The following is an 18,391-nucleotide window of genomic DNA, read 5'->3' on the forward strand; positions in this document are numbered from 1 at the left end:
CCGCCGCCTCAGGGCCAAGACGCGGCTCCGGCCGACCGAGCGCGCGCGCCGCGCCCAGTTTGAACAGTACCGGACCCTAAAGAGCCCGCCCCCCATTGGTCAGAACGGCTCACGGCGCGGGGAAGGAAGCGAGCGCTGATTGGTCAGAGGAGGGAAAACAGCGGAGCCCGCCTGGCTATTGGAGGAGAACTGTGGCAGTAGCGCTACTCACAACAGCCGCAGCTGCCTCCCCCCCTGCGGCACCTCGTGGGTTGCCCCGAGGCTCCCGCCGCGTCCCTCTGCCCCGGAGCGGCGGGGGAGCCCCGTGCGCAGGCGCGCTGCGGAGGGCGGGCGGCGCGGCTGTTACCCGCCCCAGCGGCTGAGGCGTTCCGCCCGGCCCGGTGTCCCCCTCGGGAGCCGGCTGCAGCGCTCTTCTGCGGGGCGGGGACAGTACCTCGCTGTCCGGCTGGGCAGGAGCGTGGGCAGCGCCTCCCTCGGCGGCGGCGGGCTTTTCCGCGGGCTTCTTTTCCCCGGCGGTGTTTGCGGACCGGGGAGGGGAAGCTCCCGCCAAAGCGCTGGTCAGGGACGGCCCAAGCAGCGTGTGGTTCCCCGCCGCCCGGGGCGCTGGCGTGGCTCCCGTCGTTATTCCCGATTGCCAGAGAGGAAAAAGGGAAATCTGAGCTGCCCAGGTCCGGTTCTTGATTACAAAGTGCAGAGCCCAGAAGCGAGATAATGCGAACTTACTTAAAATATTTCTGAAAGTCTTTTCTTCTTTAAGCGATAACCGGTTATATTTTGAAACCTCATTTAGCCGTAAGAGAATAGCAGGGCTATGCGTCCTCACCAGCTTCTTAAGATTATGTCTTTCCTTTACCTTTTTCTCGGATTCTTCGTAAGCCGGTCCCACATCTGCAGTCTGGCTAAGGCCGCTAAAAGCAGCTCTTTCTCTGAGCTTCTCCCTTGGAAGTTGCATTATAATAATGCAAATGCACTAAGTAGAACAGTTCAGCCTCTCAGTTTACATTCTGGCTTTACACATTAATAATTGTGTTTGTTATAGCGGTATGGTTCTTCTGATACTTAAAGTATTTTCAAGATTGTTAACACGCTACAAAAAAAGAGATATGTATATATGCCTTATTAATTTGATAATATTCATCATGAGCTTTCCATAAACACTACATATGATGTATTAATGATGTGATACCTACACTGGTCTGTCATTGAAATTTATCTTACTCGTCTTTATTTATCAAGAATTTAAGTATGTTACCTAATCTAGTGATATAAGCTTACTCAACAGTCAAGGAAAAGAGGCATTTCATGAGAGAAATTCAGTCCAAACACCTGTTTTAGAATGTAATGGATGATCCCATGGAGGTGCCTGTGTTTCTCTACAAAGCATAGAGCAACTCAGCTTTCAGCTAAAAATAAGTGAAATGATTTTTTTTTTCTTACGTTGCCTTACTCCCCCTTGCATATATACATTTTTGGTGGGTTTGATGGTTTTGTTGTGTTGGAGCTCTCGTGTTTGACCAGAATCCAAATCTAATGAAACGCGTTGCATGAATCTGCTCTGCATCTATCTTCACTTGAGGGATGTAGTCATAGATTATTTTATTAGCAGGAGTTTTGAGTCAAAGAAAGTTGTATCATTCTACTGAGTAAATAAATAATGCTGTAAGGAGTTTTCCTTTAACTTCTGTAGCTATGATAAGAAATCTGGATGCCATATAGAATCTGGCAAAACCAAAACTGGGAGAAAAAAAGGCAGGGTAAACCTCTGAAAAAAACATCAGAGAGAGAAGAGGGTCCAAAAAAAAAAAAAAAAAGGCTGTAATGCTGATAGAAAAAATAAAGGGGAGCCCATTTAATATTCTTCAACAAAATATAAAATACATGTGGTGTTTGGATTGTTGGTAGAACCGTGATTTGTTTGCTTATAAATGTTTATGCTGGATACTTTATTCACTATAGAGTCATAGATGTGTAGGGAATTTTAAGTAGATCAGCTGAAGTCTCCACCAAAAGGTGATTTCGGTTTGAATAATGGAAGTAATGTGTGTATCACAAAAAGAAGGACTAGATTGGATAATAAACAAAAGGAGAGAGATCCGTCTTTTGTAATGAGTTAACCATGTGAAAATCCTGTTTCATTGTTTTAAGCACCTCATGATATGGTAAGATTTTGTATCAGTTCAAATGATGGTACTGCAAATCTTAATGTAGCAAAGGTACAGGTGAGTCATGAAGGATCTTTCAAATGTTGATAAAATCTTTATACCACATTATAGTGTTTTCTTCAAAAGTATATATTCTTCCTCTTCTAGTTGAAATTTTGACAGCCAGTAACCCAGCCTCTTGACTTGGTATTTGGGATTTAATTTCTCTGATACAAAGCATTGATCTAAAAGAAAAGAGGTAGTAGCTTGTTGGTTACAACTAATGACAGGCATTCAGTATAGCTGACTTGGAGAAAGCTCTGCAGGGTATTTCATGGACACTTCACTGAGCTTATCTGTACTGTTCCTGACTGCTGATGAATTGCAACAACCTACGGATGTCTACGAGAATAAACAAACAAATATTCTAGATGGCAGTCACCTCAGGAACTCTGAAGTTGTTCTGAAAATAAGTAGATAATTAACAAACTATTAAGATTTTCATCAGCAAGAATAATCACCAGATGTCTAGTATTCCCACTTTTCATCGGTGTTATTTCCGTGACATACTGCTTGTTTGTCATTACTGCCTGCTTTTGAGAATAATGTGTAATTTTTTTGTTTGTTTTTAATGAAAAGAAATAGAGAGCAATAGTTATTTGTATCAGTGGATCTTGTCCCATGGTGTTTCTTCATTCACAGATCCGATGCATGCTTTGTGACTGGACTTAGAAAATAAACTTTTTTTCCATATTAATGGACACATTTGATCACTAAAATAATGATAGCCATTGTACCTGGGCTTCTTTGTGCTGTCTGATACCATTTTTTGCTGAAAGTCTGTAAAATGCACACACAAAGCACTGATTTAGGAACTGCCTAATCAACAGATCCCGAAAAGGAAGTGTCACCAAGAAGTGTTCAAGCTGTCCTGAAATGAAGGATACCTCAGACATATTTTGAGTATTCTATTGGTGATATAAAATGGTTACCGATAAACTTGATACAAAGATGATGTTAAGGCTGCAGGCAAATTATTAGGTTCTTGACTAGGTCCTGACCTGAAGTTCAACTGACTGAAGGGGCATGGAAATCTAGACGACATGATGAGAAATTGTGACTGTAACATTGCAACAAGCTGATGAAAGCTATGGAGCGCACTGTGAAAATCTGCTGGATCTCAGATGTGGTTATGGGAGAGTTACATGGGGAACAGCCAGACTTCACAGGTATTTGAAGTGGAATATTTTGAAAAGGGCATCTTTTGTGGGGTACATTCATGCCAACACCAAGAGCACCTATGTAACGTCACGAATGGCACCACCACGTCACTTCAGCAATGGTGCCACTTCAGAGATCACTTCAGCAATGGTGCCAGCCATACCAGATTTGAATATACATTTATCAAAACTGGGACCAATGCAGAAGAAGGAATTAGAGACAGGTTTTCCCATTTCAGCAAAAAAGAGCTGAGAAATGGGAAAAGCTCTGGAAAGAAATGCATACATTTTCTTGCTCTTCAGTTAAAGATAAAGCTTGTGCTACAGTATATTATGTTTAGCATAACTTATTGTGATCATTAGTAGAGCTACTACATGAAAATTTCTAAACTGTGCTAAGAGATCAAGCGGGATATTCCAGTGGTCCATACCACCTTAAACTCTGTGAATCCACAAGACATCCTTGGTGTTCAAGAATTGATCAGCATTTGACCTGAACAGGCTGGAGAGCTGGGAGGAGAGGACCCTAATGAAGCTCAACAAAGGCAAGTGTAAGGTCCTGCACCTGGGGAGGGACAACCCCATGCACCAGCACAGGCCAGGGGTGACTTGCTGGAAGGCAGCTCTGCGGAGAAGGGCCTGGGGGTTCTGGGGGACAGCAAGCTGCCCATGAGCCAGCTGTGTGTCCCGGTGTCCAAGAAGGGCAATGGGATCATCCTGGGGGGCATTGGGAGCAGCGTGGCCAGCAGGTCAAGGGTGGTTATTCCCGGCCCCCCTCCTCTGCTCTGCCCTGGTGAGGCCACACCTGGAGTGCTGTGTCCAATTCTGGGCTCCTCAGTTCAAGGGAGACAGGGAACTGCTGGAGAGTGCCCAGCAGGGGGCTATGAAGATGGTGAGGGGACTGGAGCATCTCCCTGCTGAGGAAAGGCTGAGAGAGCCGGGGCTGTGTAGCCTGGAGAGGAGAAGACTGGGAGGGGATCTGGTCAATGTCTACAGATACCTTAAGGGCGAGTGTCCAGAGGACGGGGCCAGGCTCCTTGCAGTGGTGCCCAGCGACAGGACAAGGGGCAACAGGCACAAACTGCAACACGAGAAGTTCCATCAGAATATGAAGAAAAACTTCTTTACTTTGAGGGTGACAGTGTTGTGATTTAACCCCAGCCAGTGACTAAGCACCACACAGCCATTCACCCACTCCCCCCACAGTGGGATGGGGGAAAGGATCAGAAAAGTAAAAGCGAGAAAACTCATGGGTTGAGGTAAAGACAATTTGATAGGTAAAGTAAAAGCCACACAAGCAAGCAAAGCAAAACAAGGATTTCATTCACTGCTTCCCATCAGCAGGCAGGTGTTCAGCCATCCCCAAGAAAACAGGACACCATCACACATAACAGTTACTTGGGAAGATAAACACCATAATGCCAAACGTCCCCGCCCTTCCTTCTTCTTCCCCCAATTTATAGACTCAGCATGACATCATATGGTATGGAATATCCCTTTGCCTCCATCAGATAATCTACCATGGCTGTGTCCCCTCCAAATTTCCCGTGCCCCTCCAGCCCTCCCTCTGGCAGGGCCTGAGAAACTGAAAAGTCCTTGACTTAGTGTAAACATGACCCTGCAACAGCCAAACCCATCCGTGTGCTGTCAGCTTTGGTCTCACACCAAATCCACAACACAGCGCTGCACCAGCTACTAAGAAGAAAATGAAGTCTATCCCAGCTGAAATGAGAACACAGAGCACTGGAAGAGGCTGCCCAGAGAGGCTGTGGGGTCTCCTTCTCTGGAGACATTCAAAACCTTCCTGGACACAACTCTACACAGCCTGCTCTAGGAGAACCTGCTTTAGCAGGCGGTTGTACTAGATGATCTCCAGAGGTCCCTTCCCACCCTGACTATTCTGTGATTCTTTATCACTTGGAAAGTATGAGTTTCATCTTACAAAGATCATTTCAGTCAGATTTATTTCTTCACAACATCTTCTTCCTGGGGAATTAGAGAAAAAAATTCTGATGGCTCTTCTGACCCATCATACAAATCTATGTTTTTTGTTCTCCCATTTTCTGTTCTTATTTCTTTGTTCTTCTCTTTCTGCTTTTTTCTTTAAGGAATATTGGTCTCAAATACTATTTAAAAACTATCAAACAAGAGTTGCTTAATCTGGATATAAACCTCTACTATTGGCCAGAAAACCAGCCAGCAGTTCCACAAGAGATATATTGAGAATGTCGCAGAATCATAGAATTGTTTTATGTTGGAAAACACCTTCAAGATCATCGAGTCCAACTGTTAACCTAAAACTGCCAAGTCTACGATTAAACCATGTCCCTAAACGCCACATCTACACATCTTTTAAATACCTCCAGGGATGGTGACTCAACCACCTCCCTGGGCAGCCTGTTCCAATGCTTGACAAACCTTCTGGAGAAGAATTTTTTCCTAATATCCAATCTAAACCTCCTTGGTGAACTTGAAGCCATTTCCTCTTGTCCTATCACTTGTTACTTAGGAGAAAAGGCCAACACCCACCTGCCTATGACCTCCTTTCAAGTAGCTGTAGAGAAGAATAATGTCTCCCCAAGCCTCCTTTTCTCCAGACTTAACAACCCCAGATCCCTCATAAGACTTGTGCTCCAGACCCTTCCCCAGCCCCGTTGCCCTTCTCTGGACACGCTCCAGCACCTCAATGTCTGTCTTGCAGTGAGGGACCCAAACCTGAACCCAGGATTCGAGGTGGGGCCTCACCAGTGCCCAGTACAGGGGGACAGTCACTGCCCTGGTCCTGCTGGCCACACTGTGTCTGACACAAGCCAGGATGCTGTTGCCCTCCTGGCCACCTGGGCACACCGATGGCTCATGTTCAGCCGGCTGTTGACCAGCACCCCCAGGTCCTTTCCCACCAGGCAGCTTTCCAGCCGCTCTTCCCCAAGCCTGTAGCGCTGTGTGGGGTTGTGGTGACCCAAGGGCAGGACCCGTCACTGAGCCTTGTTGAAGGCTCAGCTCATACAATTGGCCTTGGCCCATTGAACCAGCCTGTCCAGACCCCCCTGCAGAGCCTTCCTGCCCTCAAGCAGACCAACACTCCCCACCAACTTGGTGTCATCTGCAAACTCACTGAGGGTGCACTCGATCCCCTCGTCCAGATCATTGATAAGGACATTAAACAGGACTGGCCCCAGTGCTGAGCCCTGGGGAACACCGCTTGTGACCAGCCGCCAGCTGGAGGTAACTCCGTTCACCACCACTCTTTGGGCTCGGCCATCCAGCCAGACTTTTACCCAGCAAACACTACACCCATCCAAGCCCTGAGCAGCCAGTTTCTCCAGAACGCTGTGGGAAATGGTCTCAAAGCCTTTACTAACATCTAAGTAGAGAACGCACACAGCCTTTCCCTCATCCACTGAGCAGGTCACCTTGTCATAAAAGGAAACTGGGCCAGGTCAGTCAAGCAGGACCTGCCTTTCATAAACCCCTGCTGGCTGGGCCTGATCCCCTGGATATCCTGCATGTGCTGTGTGATGGCACTCAAGATGTTCTGCTCCATAACCTTACCTGGCACTGAGGTCAGGCTGAAAGGCCTGTAGCTCCCTGGATGCTCCTTCTGGCCCTTCTTGTAGATGGGTGTCACACTAGCTGACTTCCAGACAACTGGAACCTCCCTGTTTTGTCAGGGCTGCTGGTCAATGATCGAAGGTGTCTCAGTGAGCACTTCTGCCAGCTCCCTCAGTGCCCCTGGGTGGATCCCACCTGGCCCCATAGACTTGTGTGTGTCTGAGTGGTGTCACTGGCAGGTCACTGACCATTTCCCCTTGGGTTACAGGGGCTTCGTTCTGCTCCCCATCCCTGTCTTCCAGCTGAGGGAGCTGGGTACCCTGAGAACAACTGGTCTTACTATTAAAGACTGAGGCAAAGAAGGCATTAAGAACCTCAGCCTTTCCTCCTCCTTTGGCGCTATGTTTTCCCCTGCATCCAATAAAGGATGGAGATTCTCCTTAGTCCTCCTTTTGTTGCTAACAGATTTATAGAACCATTTTTTATTGTCTTTTACAAGTGGCCAGGTTAAGTTCTAGCTGGGCTTGGGCTGGGCCCTTCTAATTTTCTCCCTGCATAACTTCACAACATCCTTGTGCTCCTCCTGAGTTGCTGCCCCTTCTCCCAGTTATAAACTCCTTTTTTTTTTCCCTGAGTTCCAGACAAAGCTCTCTGTTCAGCCAGGCTGATCTTCTTGCCTGCTGGCTCATCTTTCAGCACATGGGGACATTGTGCTCCTGCACCTTTCAGCTTTCCTTCTTGAAGGATGCCCAGCCTTCCTGGACCCCTCTGCCCTTCATGGCTGCCTCCCAAGGGGCTCTGTCAACCAGGATCCTAAACAGGCCAAAGTCTGCCCTCTGGAAGCCCAAGGCAGCAGTTCTGCTGACTCCCCTCCTTGCTTCTCCAAGAACCAAAAAGATAGAGTTGATTATACTTCTTCTAGAATAAGGTCACATCTTGACTCATGTGGTGGTGCAATGTCTAATTGTTCATTATTACAATTTGAGATAACTGCTAGCGTTAAGCTTTTGGCTACTACTGAAAAAAATCAAAACAGGAGGCTAGGGTTAATTTTACCTCCTCTTCCCTATCTGAACAGTAGGTAGCCAGACAAAGCAAGTGATTCATGTCCCTTTGCAGCCAGCACAGGGGAGATTGTCTAACCCTGCATCCTTTCAAACCGCAGATGAGGTGAGGGACTCTGGAGTTCTCTTTCTTCCTCTCAGCTGACTATCAAGGGAATGTCTGCAGCTATTTTAGCATAAGTGTGTAACTTGCACTCAATTAAGTAAGGTAAAGTAAATTCTTTCTAAACAGCTTCTTCCACAAGCAATAGCATTTCTCCTCATCCAGTCCCCTGCTCTGTCTCCCAACCTAATTTGTTACTAGCTTCTTTTTCACTGTACAGTCTGTATTTTGCGGTTAAAAACTGAATGGCTTTAATTAAGCTGATCACCCGCTTTCCAGATTTTAATTTACTCCCCTTGGAAGTAACAAGGCAGCCTGTATATCTCAATGATGAATTGCTAATCAGTCCAAGCATCCATTTTCATCCTGTCAATGACTTTTCATTTTCAGATGCTTTTCTGTGCATTGCCATCTCATCAGAATACCTTGAAAATATCTGAGAATTTGGTTTTCAGCACCTATGTAAGGCTGAGAAGTATTATTCACATCTTACATTGGAAAACTAAGGCATGGAAAAGTGAGTGGTGTACCTTAATTTACACAGTCCCAGAGATCCCAATAGCAATTCCAGCACATTAAGAACTTTCTCATTTGAGGATCTCTTTGGCACTCAATGGCTGCACTAATCTTTGAGGAAAAGTATATTATTATGTATACCCACTTCAAATGATGATAATTGTAGACCTATTATGGTGTCAGCCTCTACAGGCTGGCACCGAGTACAACAAACAGTAGGTGATTGCTCACCTGCATACTGGATAATTAGTAATGTGCCACGGATGACTTTTCAACTGGAGTTCTCCTGTGTTTTGTTCTGTTATCTGGCCAGCACAATGCATGTATGAGGCCTCACAGGAAATCCATGATGGTATGAGAATTGTGGTGCCTTCAGTAGGAGGATAATACCCAGCTGTACGTACTGATTTAATCAGATCCAGCTGGTGCTGTTGAGCTGCTTGCTTCATATATGGCCAAACTGAGTTACAGATTTATGTGGGCTGGAAATAACTAGAAAAGAACAGAGTTGAGAAATCGTGTGAACAGTCTGTTGTGCAGGTTCACAGCTTTGGGTCATGCTGGATCCATAGGTTCTGTCGGATGTCCATGTAAAAAGAACAGAAGAAAACATACTTTTAATATATATCTGTTGGAAATTTCCTTTTGAGTGTCCATTTTACCGCAGCTAAGCATGGTAGTTGCCATGTTTACTGCAGTATGTTTTATATAAGTGCATTCTTTCATATTTCTAAAAATTTCAGGTAATATATACTAACTGCAGTAAAACCTGTCAAACTTGTTACACTGGCTGCTAATCAGCTGCTTAGTGAAATTTAGAATCTGAGTTTTGACCTGTAAAACTGTAGATAGTACTCACCACTACCTCTGTGGTTAGAGCTTTGGCAGAAGCGGTCAGTTAAGGGCAATTAGTCAGATAGCTACAAGTTACAATCTTTTCTGCCAGAATTCTGGTCCAGTTGGACATGGGCGGGGTCCAGTTCAGAAAAGATGCAATTGTACGGGGACAGTCCTCTGAAACCTGCCTGAGAAGCAACATGTGCTAGTTTGTACATAGCGTTCTTCTGTACAGCCCTTATACTGCATGTAGTTTCTATGTGACTAGCTTAAGCTGGGCCAGAAAAACTTGAATCTATTGTCACCTCTCCCTTAGAAATCCCTGAGAGACTCCAATTTGCCTTTTAATGAAAATAAGAGGTGTGGGCAGAGGGACATCATCTGTGCACGCCTTCCAGTTTAAGAAATCTGAGACTTGAGTTTGCTCAACATCTATTATTAACACCTTTCCTCATAAATGACTGACTTGAGACTTTGCTGTTGTTAGGTGTTGGAGAAAATACTTAGACTATCAGAAAGAACCAAGTAAAAATAGTTTTACTTGGGCAGCTCAAAATAGTACATTTAAGAATGTGCACAGGTGAAAAATGCATTTGTTCGCAATAGCAGACCAGAGCCTAAAGTTATTACAACATGTTACCAATTGTTCACTCCATTATTAGAGTATTTCAAAGAGTAGGTGGCCATAACGCAATAATGTGCATCAGTCATTTTAACATATACCTTTCAAAAGAGGTGTAACAGACATCTAAACAGCAATCACCATTATAGCTGCAATATGATATACAGCTGTGGTTTCAGACACTTCCTGTTCCAGTATCTAAAAAAAAAAAGATAAATACCGAACCACATTTGTTTATTGTCAGAGAAAATAGGATACATATTTCTTTCTGTTAATTCACCAGTCTGTGTGACTGTGTGGGGTCTTTAGAAGGTTGGGATATCTATAAAATATTGGGCAAGCTGCTCCACAGACTGTGTAACTGTTGAGACCATTGCAATTGTAAAGCCTCCTTTGATGACTCCTTTACCACAGCCAGTGAAAGCAAGAAAAGACACCGCATATAATTGTGAATTTGGACCTGAAAAAGTGATGGCAAGTTGTAGATTTGGGTAATCTAAATAATATTCTTAACCAGAAGAACATGAAGTGACTTCTAAATATTTAACCAAGAAGTCAGTTCCTACCAGACTGGTTTAATATGCAACTTCTGTAAGCCCATGTAACTGTGATATTTAGTAACGGGGGGAAAACAAAAAAAAAAAAAAAAAAGAAAGAAAGAAAAAAACCCAACCAAACAACAGAAGGGCTGATTTTCCAGAAATCATCTGCTGGGAAAAAAAGTAGACCTGGAGAGATGGAAAGTATTTGAGGATGACTACACCCAAGAAGGCACAATCAAGGTCCAACAAGCCTAGACAGCATCAGGCCTTCAGACACTAAATCCAACATTTGGGACATTGCCCCCGCCCCTCTGGAGTAAGCACAACCCCTCTATGCCACCTCTTACTTGCCAGCTACTTCTTTTCCCAGCATACCTTTTCAACAACTTCAAAAAAACTGACCTGACAAAAAGCTAATAGGGAAAAGACTTGTTTTCTTTATGAGTCTTCCTCCACCTTACTGACATTTAGCTAAGGCTTTCCCTTTTTTTTCTTCCTTATCTATGAAAAGTGATTATAATAGTAGATTTGTAATCATTGAAGTTCCTCATGTGGAAAATACTATAAGTATGCAAATACACTTAATATTATTGCATAAATAGTAATATATTTGTACTGGAATGAAGTGGCCCATCATGACCAGAAGTAAGGTTCAAAATTTATTTAAGTAGCCAATGATTAATACTCCACCCTCTGAATTATCAATGCATCCAAACAATGTATTATTATGCCACAGAGACTGCACTTCTGACTCATCTTTTTACTAATGACCTTAAGAAGGAAGTAAATAAAGTATTAGTGAAATTGATATGTGAATGGGAGGAGTTGAAACGGAAGTGAATAACATACAACAACCTTAGGAGAATACAATATAGAAGCAGAACAGAAATCAAAATTATAAAAAAAATACCCACAAGCATTCAAAAAGAATGGCTAACTGGGCAATCAGTAATGCTGCAAGGAAAGTCTAGATGATGTGTCCTGGTTTCAGCTGGGATAGAGTTCATTTTCTTCTTAGTAGCTGATGCGGCGCTGTGTTGTGGATTTGGTGTGAGACCAAAGCTGACAGCACACGGATGGGTTTGGCTGTTGCAGGGTCATGTTTACACTAAGTCAAGGACTTTTCAGTTTCTCAGGCCCTGCCAGAGGGAGGGCTGGAGGGGCACGGGAATCTGGGAGGGGACACAGCCAGGACAGGTGACCTGACTTAGCCAAAGGAAGGGATATTCCATACCATATGATGTCATGCTGAGTCTATAAACTGGGGGAAGAAGGAAGGGCGGGGACATTTGGCATTATGGTGTTTGTCTTCCCAAGTAACTGTTATGCGTGATGGAGCCCTGCTGTCCTGGGGATGGACGAACACCTGCCTGCCCATGGGAAGCGGTGAACGAATTCCTTGCTTTGTTTTGCTTGCATGCGCAGCTTTTGCTTTACCTATTAAATTGTTCTTATCTCAACCCTCGAGTTTTACATTCCTTTCCAATTCTCCTCCCCATCCCTCTGGGTGAGGGGGAGTGAGCAAGTGGCTGCGTGGTACTTGGTTGATGGCCAGGGTTAAACCACGACATGATGTTAGACAAGGAATAAGTATGTCATAACTGCCCAACAAAGCAATTGCCCTGTTAAGCAATTAAGGACTCTGCCAGAGTTCTCATGAATCTTGATTTTCACCTTACACCTGTTTTCTCCCTCTTTTGTTGGAGGTCACTACTTCCATAATGCAGAGGAAGAATGAGGTGTACCTCTTAAATGCCAGTGAAAGTGGGATGTTCAACTGAAACGGTACAGCTCAAATACCCATTCCTTTTGATGCAGCTGCTACAGGGAAAATAACATCAGGCAGAGCAATGAAGGGAGTCTCTCAAACTGGTTCATCTCTTTTCTCAGCAGTACGATGAAAACATTCAGGCCAGTTACTCTCAAAATCATCTTCTACCCTTGGAAATGGATAAATTAATTTTTACCTTGAAAGTTAACAAATGTTAACAGCATGCAGTGTTTTGCATTTGTCTCACAGTTAGCATTAGTGAAAGACTCAAATGACATAAAGCGTACATCTGCTTATTTCAACGGGAGATTTTCATGTGGTAGATGAACTGTGAGCATGCACAAACCACAACTATACAACAAATTAATGATCTGCTAACAAAGAAGCCTGTCCTTTCAGCCAGGATGGCAGGGACATGAATTCTAATACCTTTGCTGCCAGATTTAGCAGCAAGGTCTGATTCAGACTTTCCAATCTTCTTTTTCTTAACAGCACTGGATGGACTGCATCAAAATTTAAAAAATAAAAGTCAAAAAGACAGCCTGCAGCTCCTGATTACGGTATTATCACAAAGTTATTACTTTATTACAAAGGTATTTACAAGTTGGAAAGAGTTTAGGAAAACATTAAAGAATTCAGGCAGTCGGTAAGTGACATGGGGACAAAATGGAATTAACTTTATTTGTGAAGGTAGACAAGAAGTAACAATGTGTAATAAGTACAAGAAGTAACAATACTATAATATTCAATTGGACTGATAATTAAAATTACATGCAGAAGCAACAGATTCTAGTACCATACAGATAGGTCAGCTTTGTGTTGCATCATCGTGATGATAATGTCTGGAGCACTCTTTGGAGGTTCATTGTAATTACTGTTCCTCAGGATTGTTGAGAAAGGGAACCCTGTTATTTCTAATCATATAGGAAATAGGGATTAATCAGATCTTGCCACAGATGAAGATAGATCCTGAGACACAAACTGTTTGTTGCAGTGTCTGAAAAATACCTGCTTGTAGATACTGCTTAAGCTGAAGTTGCATAGATTGTTTTTTAATTACCGATACAGCCAAATAATCCCATCAACACTTTCCACAAAATGCAGTGTAGAAACTGTTTTCTTCCATTTTCTCTGCTGTAAAATTATTTTTCTCAATATATTTTCTTCAAAATAGTCACTAGTTTCCTTGAGTTGGTTTCATTTTTAATGTTTCAAGAAAATTTATAAATATTTTCTCCACAAGTTTTTAAAGTGTGTTAGATTTTAAAAGTAAGATTTATTTCCCTACATCTTTTTAATACAAAAAGAAAACGCTGGTCAACTGAAGAATAAGCATTTAATGGAACTGAATGTTTCTTTGGCTATTTTTGGGATACCACCCTGGAAATGGCCATAAAAAGCCTTTTTGTTTTCATAATACGAGACTACATAAACAGTGAAGAATGGTAAGATTTGAAATATCAGGGATTATTGTAAGTGCTGGAATTAAAAAATAAATTTTAAACTTCAGCAAAAGAGAAGTAAACTGAAATTTTAGAATAGACACAAAATTGGTTGGAATAGTTTCCATAAAGCACAAAGGAAATTAAAATTGAAGCTGAAGGGAAAAGTCTGGTCCTCCATACTAAGTTATTAAAAAGGGCTAAAATAATGATACTGGATGACATTTTCCCACAAAACGAACTGACTTTTCCAGCTGAAAATGCAATCCAAGAGGACACAATGAAGCAAAGCTAGTGGAAGCTGTTACTAGGCAGACTGCCCAGAATGGAGCCTCAGGAGATATTTAGCAGAAAAAAATTGATCTGAGCCTGCCAAACACAAGGTGCATTTTAAGATCTTATTACTAGGAATAAATATGTAACTGATTTTTATCACAGCTGTAAATAGCAGCACAAGAGCCAAAAGATCCACCTCAGGACACCCTTGTTAGAGCTCTTAATTTTAGCTCATCTTAAATGAGCTAACCTGGTTATTGAAAGCAGTCCAAGGGCAGCAACAGAGAGCAACATGGGCTCCCATACACTGCTGAGAACTGTCAAGCTGAGAAGCCGTGCTCTATCCTGCATGATTCTCCATGCTGTCGCTGTTGCTTCTGGTACTCAAACAGCATTTTTTCAGGAATACCAATAAGATATAGTATGGTACAGGCTACTGTCTGATAGAAGGCATTGCTCGCTCCTCAAGAATCTGACTGTAACTTAAGAGATGATCACAATTTTGTACAGAGCCAGTTCCTCTATTCTGTCCTGACAGAATAGGTTTGCAAGGAGGTTGATAATGAAAAATCAGGTTACCTCCTTGGGAATCAGATCTTGTGTGCTGAGCTGCACACTTCTCTAATTGATGGGGTGAGAAAGCAGTGGAAAATTAGGAAAGAAACCATGGCTTGGGTAGCAAACTGTACTTGTGTTAACTCACTGCAGCAACATGTCCTCCCAAGGTTTCTCAAGGAAGGAGGTTACTCAAAAAGTAACCCATAGATTAATGGCACAAAGGAACTAACCACCAAGAGTGATTTAATCAAAGGTATGAGAGCTGAAATTATCAATTAGCAAATGTCCAGACATGATACTGATAGAAAGATACTAGAATTATTTGTCTGCCTTACTGTCCATTGGGTGTGTGAGCAGGATAAATAGACGTGCACCACGTTAACTTTAATCCAGTAAGCAGAGGCAATGTAGCAAGTCAAGACATGGCAGCACAGTCTGGGCCAGTAACTGATGTATTCTGTATTCATTGTATAGCCCTGGCTACTGCTGATGTCACGATTATCAGCAGTGTGATTACCGGAGCAAGCCAGATTACAGCCCACATAGTGGTACTTAGCGTGCATCCCACTTGTAGGTGAACACATGGAGACAGTGGGGTATGCTACACAGAGGGCTAAACCTGCCAAGGCAGCTCCAGGCTCATTGGAAGGGCCGATCAATTTGCTGTAGTCTTGCAGTAACACTTAGGTTAACTGTGTGTGAAATAAGTACCCAGAGGTAAGACAAAACAAAACTTTAAAAGCAAAGACATGAGAATAACCAGTTATTCCATACTTTAAAAAATTATTATTGTGGGTGCATCACAAGAGGACTTGTCCCCAGGAAGAAAAATATAAGAATAAAGGAAGGGGAGTCATCATGGCAGTGCACATTTCTGATGCTGTCTAGGGGAGAGACCATACCAGTTGTCCAGTTTATTACCTTAAGCCCTGGGAAAGTTGAAATTCAAAGATTACGACACCTTAGAGGAACTTAAGACCATTGTCTTAAGCAAGAAAATTATCTTAACACTGCTGATATTAAATCCTTTAGAACTGAAGTACAGTCACAGGTGGGCAATATTTTGTGCTGATATTTTGACCCTACCTATGCTGGCCATTTTATAAATACTTGATTATTAGCTACAGAAATCACTTGGTAAGACATTGGCACTTAGCCTCACTCTCAGCGAAGAGGTTCCTTATGCTGATGTAGCCAAAGGGTGCTCCAGTGTATACTTATGTAGGCTTTGCACAAAAACTGGTTTTAAAAGCTTGTGCCTGTTTGCAGTAGCAGAAAGGGGATTTAATTATGACTAAATGAAATATCTTGGTTGTCAAAAAAGGAAGATCCTGTACAACCAAGAAAGTACTGCAAGGACTGCCTTCCAAATAGAGAAACCTGTCAGGAACCCTTCAAGCTTAATACTGTCTGAAGAATTATGTTGGAAACTTTAGGCTATTAATACCTGAAATCCCAGTGGATGTTTAGAAAGTACTGAACCCATTGAAGATGACCTGAGTGTTGAACAAGGTAGCAGCATAGCAGCAAAGATCAAGGACTGAGCTAGCATAAAGGAAAAGTGTGCAGAGAGCATGACTGAGGTATATTTGAATTAGCAATTAATCTGACCTATCAATGAGTGATAACAAGGAAAACTACGCTACAGATATTCAAAGTGGTTTCAGCAGATGATCTCTATCATTTCTTTAAAGAGAAGAGAGATAAAGCCTACATCCTGCATGTTTACAGGTACTCCTAGTTACTCAGCCACCAACCAATACAGGCATGCCTCCATACCAACTCTTTCATATGAAAATGTAAACTAATATGTTCAAGATGCCTTAGAAAAACAGATTACAAATAAAAGTTGTCTTATTCACCAATGTTCTTCTTTCCAAAAATAAATGATAACTTCAGATAACAGAAGTTAAATTTTAAAAACTTATCAGAGCAGGAATAGTGAATCCTTCACTGTAATGTGCAAATCTGACATAATCTAAGTGGATAAGGAGGAAGATTTTTGTTTTCCATGTTAAACTGAAAGAATCAAGCATTCGTGGTCACACAAATCCAATGCCTGATAGCTTATGTTACTCTGTGAGTGCTCTACAAAATACTGAGTCCAGTTTTGTCCAAAAAAAGTGCCTGCAGTCTTTCTAAAGTGCATGGCAGCTGAGTGCCTGATTTACTGCATTTCTTCACAAAAGACACAAAGCACCTTAAAAATATCTCCTGAATTGTCACCCAACATTAGACAGACATAGCAGAATTTTCTCACATACCAAACCATTGCGCCCCATGTTGACCATTTCATTGGAATCAAGTTCCCATGTCTAAAAATCTCACAATGTTTTACACTAGCTGGCCAGAAGACTGGCAGAGCAACCAATAATGTTACTTCGGGTTTTGCCCTAGTCTTTATCTTACATGTCCTCTGAGAAGAAACCATGTGGGGGTCTCATATTAGTACCGGGAAGGTAAATTGAAGAGACGAACATATCAGCCAGTTGCTGCAGGCTAAGGTAGGGTATGAATTTACAATGCATCAGCTCTCTCATAATTGCCCGTGTTACCATGCATTACTGGCTGGCTTAATCTCCAAAGAATGTGGCAAATAGGTCACCCCTCAGTGAACTCACTTCTACCACAAGTGGAGAGTAGACACATAGGCAGGTACCGATGAGTAGCTGACATGGGGACTTCAGACCCCTAGATTACCACCTGCCACTCTGTCCATTTGCTGCTCTCCTGTTTGATTGCCTGTAACTCAGGGACAGCAATTGCAATTGAGATTTCCATTCAGGAAACCTGCAGTATCAAGCTTGAAACAGGAAGGGGTATTTCAAGACACCTCCATGAAGCGAAATCCTTCCCTGTTTATTTACAGAGATAGCACATTAACCTGTGATTGTGTGAATGCTGCTACATATTAAAGACTGCAGGATCAGATGACTTTAAATTAAATACTTTCTAATACTATCTATGGAAAGATTTTCAGGTTGATTTTTTATATAAAATGCACCTTTTCTGAGAAATTCTGTTACAGAATACTCTGGAAAAGCGAGCAAAGATTGGAGCGCTTAGATGTTTTGAAAAGATAACCATTGCATTTTCTCTTTTTTTTGGCAATGCAAACCACATCAAATCTACCAGACAGCCTATTATATAAGTAGTTTTGCAACTTGGAAGCAGGATCAAGATTTTGCCATTTTTTTCCACGCCAATCCAGGGACATAAATGTAAAAACCAAGACAATACAGGAGCCTTTATTAAGATTTCTGTCCTGACATGACCAAGCTTTAATCTGAATAAACATGGAAAACCAAGCCAAGAAATTAAATGACAGTATATGGAGAAAATCCAAAAGCAAGTATTTATAGCTACTGAAGGTTGTGGCATACGTAAGAACAGAGAAAGTAAATTGGATTCATGAGACACTTGCTTCACTAGACCCCAGGGAGCACTGCTTTATTGCGCTGTAGAGAAGCAGCCGTTCTAACCTGGACCTGCACTAATGAACAAGGTAGCAACAGAACTGCTTGGCCCTGGCATCATCCCTATCTCCCTTTACAATCCAGCTACAGCACATCACTTTACTCATTTGCCCACAGCTTCCCAGCAGCAAGTCAGGCGAGTCTGAAATAAGAAGGATCTTTCACATTTTTTTTTTTTTTTAATCTGGTTCTCTGTGAATTTTAAATATAACTGAGGTGTGCAGCTTATAAATAATGCATCTAATGCCTCACAGCATTACTGTGAAGCTGC

General features: G+C 42.5%; 1 protein-coding gene across 1 annotated transcript in view; it reads left to right on the forward strand.

Annotated features, from left to right (window-relative positions):
• Nucleotides 1–18,391, forward strand: part of ELOVL4 (ELOVL fatty acid elongase 4) — a 91,535-nt gene continuing 73,144 nt past the window's right edge. Inside the window, exon 1 of the mRNA XM_080388134.1 lies at nt 1–18,391. This exon is cut by the window's right edge and continues 22,713 nt beyond it. The gene's annotated coding sequence lies outside the window, so the exon portion shown is untranslated.

This window comes from Falco punctatus (assembly GCF_963210335.1).
Source record: "Falco punctatus genome assembly, chromosome: 5".
Lineage (NCBI taxonomy): Eukaryota > Metazoa > Chordata > Aves > Falconiformes > Falconidae > Falco > Falco punctatus.